Below are 9,722 nucleotides of genomic sequence, written 5' to 3'. Positions count from 1 at the left end.
TTAACCAATATAATGTTGTACTAAAGGATTTTTCTCAAACCTATCCTGAATCTTGAGACAGATGAGTCTTCCACCTCAAAATTTCATCCCAATGTTTTTGTTGTAATATCGACAATTATTCACAATTAACCCAAAATAACTGTATTCAAATAAATTATTAATAGGATTTTCTTGTGAAAATGACTTAACTCTAAGGAATTAAACAATTTTCACATTAAAAACCTGTCATTTTCTCTACGTGAATTTTCGCGGCATTTCGAAGAATTCCAACAGGCACCACCAAATTATCTTCCGCTTTTCTTTTAGCTCAGGTCTGGACCAGATGAACCAATATTTAAGGAAAAAGTCATTTTTCAGCTTTTGTAGTGGTCGTCGCCAGCATTTGAAGAGGAAAACGTCGTCAAAATTGCTTTTTAAAGTCAATTTGTAAAGTTCAGTTAATGAAATTTTAATAAAAATCAATGTTAACATAGAGAAAATATTTTTTGGAATTAGTTTAGTGACATTGAAATTGGTTAAATTTCTATTTGCCTAATTTCTAAATTGGTTTCCCATATTTTTTACAATATTTTACAATTCTCTACGTCATTGTATTACACGACACGACACGCGTCAAATAAAATCACTTAATTTGACAGATGTTGCGCTGTCAAAGAAGAAAAATACAATCTTGTGTTGACAATAATGGAGTCATTCGGTGAAAACGTCAAAAGGCCCAAGGAAGGCATTTGTTAGTTGAAGTGAAAAAACGTGAAAAATTGGTGAAAAAAGTGAAAAAGGCAATATCTTGAGTGATTTTGAGCATCTTCTAGTGTTTTGTGGTATCTCAGTGATTTACTATTTTGTCCTGCGACAGCTAAAAAGGTCTCTTTTGGTGTGTGTTGGTGTTGCAGGGAAACTCGGGAAGACAGACATTCCCTTTCGGGCTGTTTGGCATCTTACGGCTTTTCTTTTTTCCTTTGCGGTCCTCCTCCCAATCATCAGGGATTTTCTGGTGAGTGTTTGATGTTTTCCCTATCCCAGACTCTCTGCGAATTTTCTGTGGGGGAGCTGAAATGTCTCGAGTTTTGTTCGTCGGAAGAAGTTCCCGGGGACGAGGAACAATGGAAATGTCAAAGAGAGTTGTCTCTCGAAGTTTTCGTGCATGATGACTTTTCAGGACATTTATGCGTCCATCGTTGTGTCCTGCCGGAAAAACACCTCGATCATCCTCCCTTGGACTGCAATAAATACCCCAAATAGTGCCCCCAAAATCGGCTTTTTTTTATCCAACAATATGGCGTCCAAAATTGCATCAGTTTTCCTCGCGATTTTTCCTCATTTTCACCGTCCGGCACACGGATTAGTCCATCCGGGTACCCAGAGAATTTACCCTAAAATCTTTTACGAGTCTCAATATCTACTCAAATTTACACTTTTTCTCGCTACGCGTCGCTACTTTCGCATGAACATAATTGCACTGATTAAGGACTTAATTAAGTACTTACAAGAGGAATTATTTTATTTTCTTGGTCTATTGCTATAGGGGAGACTGGGGAGGCTTGGAACAGGGGTAGTACGGGGACAAGGGGATTTTTTCAATATTTTTTTTTTTAAATAAATGGGATTTAATAGTTATTAAATCATAATAATTAATTATCATTTCAATATTATTTCTTAAATTCTTTAAATTCTTTTGATGTCTCAGTTTTCCTCTTTGTAGGGTAAATTTAAGCTAATTCAAAACCTGCTCTAAATGGAAATTTTTAGCTACTCCAAATGGAAACGTCACTGTTTACACGATAAATACACTGCTAAATTACTATATTTATATATTTTCTATATCACAGTTTCATTATTTAGTTAATTTTGCTCCAAATTAAGCGAAAATCCATTCATATTCACAAATTTTAATTTATTTATTTGTCAAAAATATTAATAGTGTACCTTTTCACCATCGAATTTTTCATCGATCGACCATGTTTTCCAATGAAAAACACAATAAGGCGACTGTTTTTATTCGTTCTGTTTAACATTTAGGGTAAATGGTGGAAAGCGAGACACTTAAGAAAAAACTCAATTTCAAATGCATTTTTAAACTGAATAAATAATTATTTTTTACCATTTTTTTGTATCATGTGATTCTTTGACAAATATTTTAACAGAATCTTAACAATTGTTATTAAATATTGCAACTGAATAATCGGAAAATTGATGGAAATTAAAAAATAACACATTTTGAAAAGATGGACAAAATTTTGGAAAGTTGGACAAAAACCTTTGGAAAGTTGGACATAGTGATATTAATGACAAAATATTATACGAAATATGTGGAAAATCAAATGTTGAGGGTTTTCTCTGTATACTTGCATATTTGATGGTTATGCTAATCATTACTTTATGTCCAGATAACAGTTGAGGAACGCTAATTACCAAGAACTTCCTGGACGTCCAACCAAAAAGGGGTTCTGTAAGTTTCACAGACACCTCGCGTTGTCCAGCAGTTATAGTTTTAAATCGGATGCAACTTCTTAGCAGATTTAGATACCTAATCCGGCCAGGTCCTTTTCCACTTCCTTCGGGAGTTCTATAGAGGCTCCTCTTTGTCTTTCTCATGGACTTTTTGCGATATTTACTATCCATTCTATCAGAAAAAGTGGTCTTCGGAATCTGGAAATCTTTGCAGCCTTTCTCCATGAGATTTTCTCCTTATCAGCTGATAACTGGTGTTGCAACTATTTCTCCGGATACTTAAGGATCTTTGTCGTTCTTGTTAACATGATTTCACTGCACAAAACCACTAAATTAATTCCAAAATCAACTTGTCCAAGATTTTATAAAATTTGTTTTGAAAGCAACACGAAATTAAATCACTTTTCTATCCTTTTTAAATGTAATATTTCACAAATATTTTTTATTCACCTTTTAAATGGATGTATGTCCTTCGATTTTCACTGCGGACTTAATAATATTTCACAATAATAATGCCGAAAAATCAAGCAATACACTTTGATATTTTCATAGCAACCTTCATAAGAAACAGAGAAAATGACAACTACCGTGTCAAGGTTATGAATATCACGCATGCAATACATTTTTAAAATTTTTCTTGCAAGTCACCCTTTGATTGTTTTATAACGATTTTTGCATTTTTAACCTCTAAAATAATCATAAAATTAGGTTTAATAATCTTTTTATCGACAATTTAAATATTTAATTGATTTATTATCAAATTTTTAAAGAGGTGTCTCACATTCCACACTGCTTTGTCCAACTTTCCAAACTGTCTCGCTTTAGGCAAATGACCCTACGTCATATTTCAGGATAATTTTCGTTAAATTAAGTACTAGTCTTTATTGTTAACGGTATGTAAAGTTTTCAAATGAAATAATTACCCTATTTCGTTATTCTGAAATTACCTATTTCAGAAAAGGTTTTTTTTTCTGAAATGTCTGCAAATGCTTCAATAGGAAACCTCGGAAATATGATTTTTTTGGAGAGATTTTCTTATAGTTTTACATGGAAAAGGGAGAAAAGACCAGGAATAAGAACAAATCCTTTAGTCGCGGTTTCACTGTTTGTCTCCAATTAGGAACTTTCCCTTGTCTCCATTTGGATTAATTTTATTTCCAATTGAAGCATTTTGCACTCGTGCGTTTTTCTTGTATTTAAGAAGTTTTCAAATTATATCTAAAAAAAAATTTTACTAAACAGTAATGCCGGCTTCAGACTGGAGGTTTAGCCCAGTTCACGAAGATCTCAAAAATCCTAATAACAAGCAATTTTATTGATTTTTCAAAATCTAATGAATCATTTACCCTTAATATTCCAACCTAAAAACAACAATTTCCTAAAAAAATCTTACTTGATGAGGAATTAGAGGAGTTAAGCCAGATAGCTAAGCCGTAGGTCTGAAGCCCGTATAACATTCTAGAGGAGTCAAGGAGGAAATTTGTGTAATATTCTCTTCAGAAAAAAATCTGAACTTAATGTGTTGAATCTTCAGTCAAAAGTTAAAGCGTCTGGAAATGGTTTTGAATTAGGATATTTACCTAATAAAAATTCTTAACTCAGTAACTTAATTTTAAAGGAGTTGTAGAACATCTAACTACTTAAAAATATATATGAAAGTGAGACAAATGTCAGCGCTTTGTGGCGAATAGTGAAACTAACGTAACATGACTCGGTCTTAACACTAAAAATACTTAATTAAGGCCTTTGTAAAAGTCCACAATTAAGTAGTTTGTATTAAAGACATATAATGTATAGTGAACTTTTAAATAAGAGACTTTTATTTTAGAAGAAATTTTATTATTAAGCTCATTAAACTTATTTAAATGTACACACGGTTCTTCGTTATCAGGATGACAACTGCCAAACGTTGGCGGTTTATGTATTCAAAACGATTTTTTTTACGAAACATAGGGGAAAGTGACCATGCTTGATACTGTAAAATGATGTCCGAGTTTTGGATTTTTTTTCTGACTACCACATAAATCGCATCGTTTTTTCCACTATGACAAAAAAATGTTTTACTTATAAGGTTCATAATCCCACCTGAAGTAATTCCTGGAAATCCTTCTAATTTCCTCAGAAGGAAAATGAAAATACAGTGGCGATTTTAATAAAGGTTGGACCAGATCCCTACCTGTATAGAGATTTTCCCTACCTATATAAGCCCATTTTCCGCTGTAAATATTACACCGGACACAAAAAATTACACATTAATATATAGATAGAACTCCAATCTACCTAATTAATTTGTTTGCACAAGGGATAAGATAATAAAGAATCACTTTCAAGCAATTTTTCTAGGACGTATTTTCACAACACAAATGAGACTATTTTCCTATAGATGAACAGGAAAGTTGAGGTTATGTCAATTGACATAAACGAAAATAAAACATCTGATGAATAATATTACTAAACAATTCTATTTTCCAATGTTTTATGAACTTTTAAGTTAATAAGTGAGTATAGAAACGTGGAGAGGAAGACCACCTAAGTTCCACTGTTGCCTTGTGAAGCCTGATATCCTCTAAAAATTTCTTTGGAGGCACGCACAACTCCCTGAGATATCCAATCTACACAGTAGCAGAATTAGGGATTTGGCTCAGGATTGAAGCTTTATCCAGCTTTATTAATGAACAGGACCATCAGTACAGATTTTGAGAAACCCTCAGGGGCAGTTGAGCATCTCAAGCGGTTTTCATTGAGTAAGATTTTCGTAAGATTTCATTGAGTAAGATACCACTTCCGAAAACCATTGAACTCAAAGTTCACTGCTGACTTTCCGGAAGATCAGGATTCCAAAGGCTGCAGAAGTGTCCTGTCCCTAGTTTTCGTTCTGTTTTCTGAAATTTCCTGAAGATTAGTCTGCATTGACTGTCTCATCCAAACTGTTGCGTTTCTCGCTTCTCACTTTGTTTTTCACCATCTTCTGGATCTTCTGCGTAAATAAATAGAATATATTTTATATTGTATTTATCGCTAAAATGAATAAAATAATTAACTCACCTTACTTTGAACTGAATCACAAAATGTTTCACAATCTTCATGAACTTACTTCTTTTGAAAAAAAAAAACAAAATATGAAAGTGAGGTTATGTTAAAGATACACAAAAATCAGTTATAAGCTGTAGGAGCTTATGGGAGATGTGATTCTTTCATTGTGTAATGGGTTTTTGCAATCTTGAAAAAATATTCTTATGTGAAAATAATGCAAATTTGTTCCATAAATACTCAACTGCGGCATAACTGAGTCAGATTATTTTTGGTTTATTGACTTTAAGTTTTTTTTTCTTTCTAGATTCTAGTATTCGATCAAATCGCATGATTGCAATAGGTGTGAGGACGAAAGAATCTGACATAATGATAGTGAATTATCAAGCATGGTTCTTTCTTATTTTAAAGCATGGACACAGGCAGGATTTATTAATTTTCCACCACCTACACAACAAGGCTTTCTTAGGAAAAAAGATTTTTCCAGAAATATTAACCATGGTCAACCCTCAATGACCTGTAATTGGAATTTCTTTTGATAAATAATATTAACTATGAAAAATCGTATGAAATATCATCCAACGAAATTACAGATTTGGGTCTATTTTCGATTTTTGCTTCCTGGAACTAGGAACAAAGGGCTAGGCTCCTATTTTTTTCAGGAAATGTGAGGCTTAGGACCAGCTATTAAAATATATTACCTTGAGTCACAATTATTGATTAACATAGGAAAAAATTAGTTATTATCAAGGTTGGACATTATCAAGCATGGTCACTTTCCCCTACGTTAGCACATTTCTTAACAAATTCATGTATTTTTAATCAATTATTGCATCAGTTTAAAAAAAAAAAACAATTAGAATTATGGTTAAATATTAAAGGAAATTAGTTTTCAAGTTGTATTTTTAAAGATAAGCCATCAAATAATGTTTTAATATTGTGATTTTCCAATATTTATTTTTTTGTAAAAATTAGAGATTTCTACGAGCTGCCCATAAGTGTGTAACATCCACAAGTGTAGACTCCATCCTACACACGGGGATGTTTAGGACACCACTTTTTATTTTTTACTGACCAATTTTTTATTCACTGCTCATTTTTATTTTTTTTGCTGCTCTTTTTTTTATAAATTTTTGCTGACTACATTTTTATTTTTTTTCTGCCATATTTTATATATTTTACTGCTCACTTTTAATTATTTATTACTGGTCATTTTTTATTTAAAAAAAAAATTTATGGCTCCGGGCACACCTTTTTGGATCAGGAGAATTTCATAAAGTCGAAATTCGAATCCTTATCTGTCTCACATGTTTGCGCATATGTCTTTCTCATTCACTTAAACATCATTCCAAATTCAATTTAGCTCAATCGAATTTGTCATGACAAAGAAAGGGATTCGAATTTCGACTTGATGAAATTCTCCTGATCCAAAAAGGTGTGCCCGGAGCCACTACTCATGATTTTTTTAATTTTAAATTTTGAATGTACACGTTTTGACACTCATATATCACGAAAATCATGTGCGCCAAAAATCGATTTTCGTAGACGTCCTGTCACGTCCCGTCCGTTACATTTCGACTTCTGGAGAAAGAGAACGGAAAGAGATATGGACAAGCGGTTTTCGGTAAAGGTTAAATGTCATTGGGCCGCTAGAAGTAGGTGATGCCAGATCCACCCCCCCCCCCACCCCTCTTCCGCCATTTTGAATACCCCAAAATTTTGTTTCTTTTTCAATTACTCAGCCCCTATGGCATGGATCAATCTCAAATTTTAGTATGTTATAGCTGGGCCTAAGACCTTTCGATCGATACCAAATTTAAGGCCCCCCAACCCCCCCTGACTCGTGCTATAAGGGGTAATGGCTCCGGCACACCTTTTAGATCAGGCAAATTTCATGAAGTCGAAATTAGCATCCCTTTCTTTCTCAAAACTATTGCATATCTCCATCTCATTCTTTCGCACTCTTCTTCTTCTTTTAAACGTCACTCCAAATTCAATTTAGCTCAATCGAATTTGGAACGCGGAAGAATGAGATAGCTATTTGCAAAACGCGTGAGAAAAAAAGGGATGCGAATTTTAATTTAACGAAATTTTCCTGATCTAAAAGGTGTGCCGGAGCCATAAAAATTGAATTTTGAATGGTCATATCTCCGCTTCTAATTAACGGAATTGGAAAAATTTTGGTGTTTTAGAAAGCTCACGTGGAGTTCTAAAAGCATTATGACACCCCAATTTTATCCGATTTAATCGAAGGTCCGATTAATCGATTTCGAATATTTCGAAAACTAGACAATGCTTTTTCTTTAAATTTTAATATGTTGTAGCTGGGGTCGAGACCTTTCCAACGGTGGGTCGTACCCCTCCCTCGATGTTCCCTGACCCGAGCTATAGCCCAAAAATATTTTTCCCGGAATGCATTTTTGGTGTTTCTGAAGGGATTTCGATGAAATTTTTAGTAAAGGGACAGATAATCCTAACCGGCTTATGTAGGTGAGATTCTTAACGTGAGCTAACTCGGAGTGCATGCAAATTCGATTTAGAGCTGAGGTTGGAAGACGCCATTCAGTTATCTTGAATCAAATTCGTGAAATTATACAAATTTTGTATTTAAACCAAAATATCAAGGATTTGGATGGAGTGACAGAAAAGTGATATATGGGTGAAATGTAGACCAGAATGTTCTCTATAATTTTCCCATAGTACATGATCTCATCGATTACTCAGAAGTCAAGATAATCGAGGTCTTTTGTTTCTTAACTTGTTTTTTCATCCAGAGTGCCCCAAGTGTTCATTTGTTGAACTTCAACTATATCAAATAATTGTTGTATTTTGTGGGACTTTCCATTTAAACCCCTATTTTAAGTGTCTCGGTGGAGTAGAGGCAGTCAAATTGGCATCTGAGTGATTTCAAAGCGTTATTATGGGAAAAATCAATTTTTTCACATTTAAACGGCAAAATCGGAGTGATAGCGTAGTCTGAGTGGAAAATGATGTATGGACGAAATGTAGAGACAAATGTCCTCTACAATTATGTCGAAGTAATCATCAAAATCGGTTCAGCGACAGTCGAGATAATTGAGGTTATGTGATATTGAAATTGGTTTTTCGACTGTGGCGCCCCTGGTGTTGGTCCCACGAAGTTCAAATATTTTAGAAAGTTGTAGCATTTTGTGAGATCTTTCGTTTAAGCCCTCATTCATCAAAATCGGTCACATAGAACCGGAGATATGATTTTTTGGATTTTGTGAACTTTGACCCCTCATATCTCCGGTTCTGTTTTAACCACAGCGCACATTTGCACCATTTTGGAAACGTCCTAGACTGGACTACAACATACTAAAAAATTTCATTAACTTGCACAATGCCGTTTTTGAGAAAAGTGACTTTGAATTTCGATGAATTTTGACGCTATCACAGCGCCACCTGTGGTGACTTTTTGAACTTCCATCTGAAAGTGCTCATCGAGACGAAACCAAAAAGGTAAAATTTAGGTCGCTATGTTAATTAGAACCGGAGATAGAGGCCGGTCAATGTTCGAACTTTGACCCCTTATAGCTCGGGTCAGGGGTTTTAGATCGACTTAAGGTTTTTTTGTTTGATAGGTATAATCAACGGCTACAACATACTAAAATTTCAGCCCGATTGCATAAGGAATTTTTGAGTTATTTAACTTTGAAAATTGACAAAATCTTCATTTTAAAAATAGCGCCCCTAGCGGTGGTTTTATGAACTTGCGATGTTAGAACAAGAAGTGGCATTTCATGAGAGCTTCCCTAAATGCCCTTAATTTTTAAATTCTGACAATTAGAACCGGAGTTATGGCAATTTTAAAAATTGTTTTTTTGGACCCTTATAGCTCGGGTCAGGGGCTATCAATCGACCTAGGTATTTTTTCCCTTAGAGGTATTATCTATAGCTACAACGTAGAAAAATTTCCGCGAGGTACACAATGGAGTTTTTGAGTAAATTACCTTTGAAAATTAACAAAAAATGACAAAATGAGCGAAGATAGAGGCCGGTCAATTTTCAAACTTTGAACCCTTACAGCTCGGGTCAAGGGCTATCAATCGACCTAGGCATTTTTTTCCCATTAGAGGTATTATCTATAGCTACAACGTACAAAAATTTCCGCGAGGTTCACAAAGGAATTTTTGAGTAATTTACCTTTGAAAATTGACAAAACCTTTTTTAAACTAGCGCCCTTAGCGGTGGTTTTATGAACTTGCGATGTAAGAAGGGGA

The 9,722-nt window shown here is 34.1% G+C and overlaps 1 protein-coding gene across 1 annotated transcript in view; it reads left to right on the top strand.

Moving 5' to 3' along the window:
* Positions 1-672: 672 nt before the first annotated feature.
* LOC129808791 (lysine-specific demethylase lid) overlaps positions 673-9,722 on the top strand; it is a 58,340-nt gene continuing 49,290 nt past the window's right edge. The window contains exon 1 of the mRNA XM_055858648.1: positions 673-994. The gene's annotated coding sequence lies outside the window, so the exon portion shown is untranslated. The remainder of the gene's footprint in view (positions 995-9,722) is intronic.

This window comes from Phlebotomus papatasi, chromosome 5 (genome assembly GCF_024763615.1).
Source record: "Phlebotomus papatasi isolate M1 chromosome 5, Ppap_2.1, whole genome shotgun sequence".
In the NCBI taxonomy this organism is placed as follows: domain Eukaryota; kingdom Metazoa; phylum Arthropoda; class Insecta; order Diptera; family Psychodidae; genus Phlebotomus; species Phlebotomus papatasi.
The sequence above is the reverse complement of the archived record's forward strand: the minus strand, read 5'-3'. Positions and strand labels throughout refer to the sequence as shown.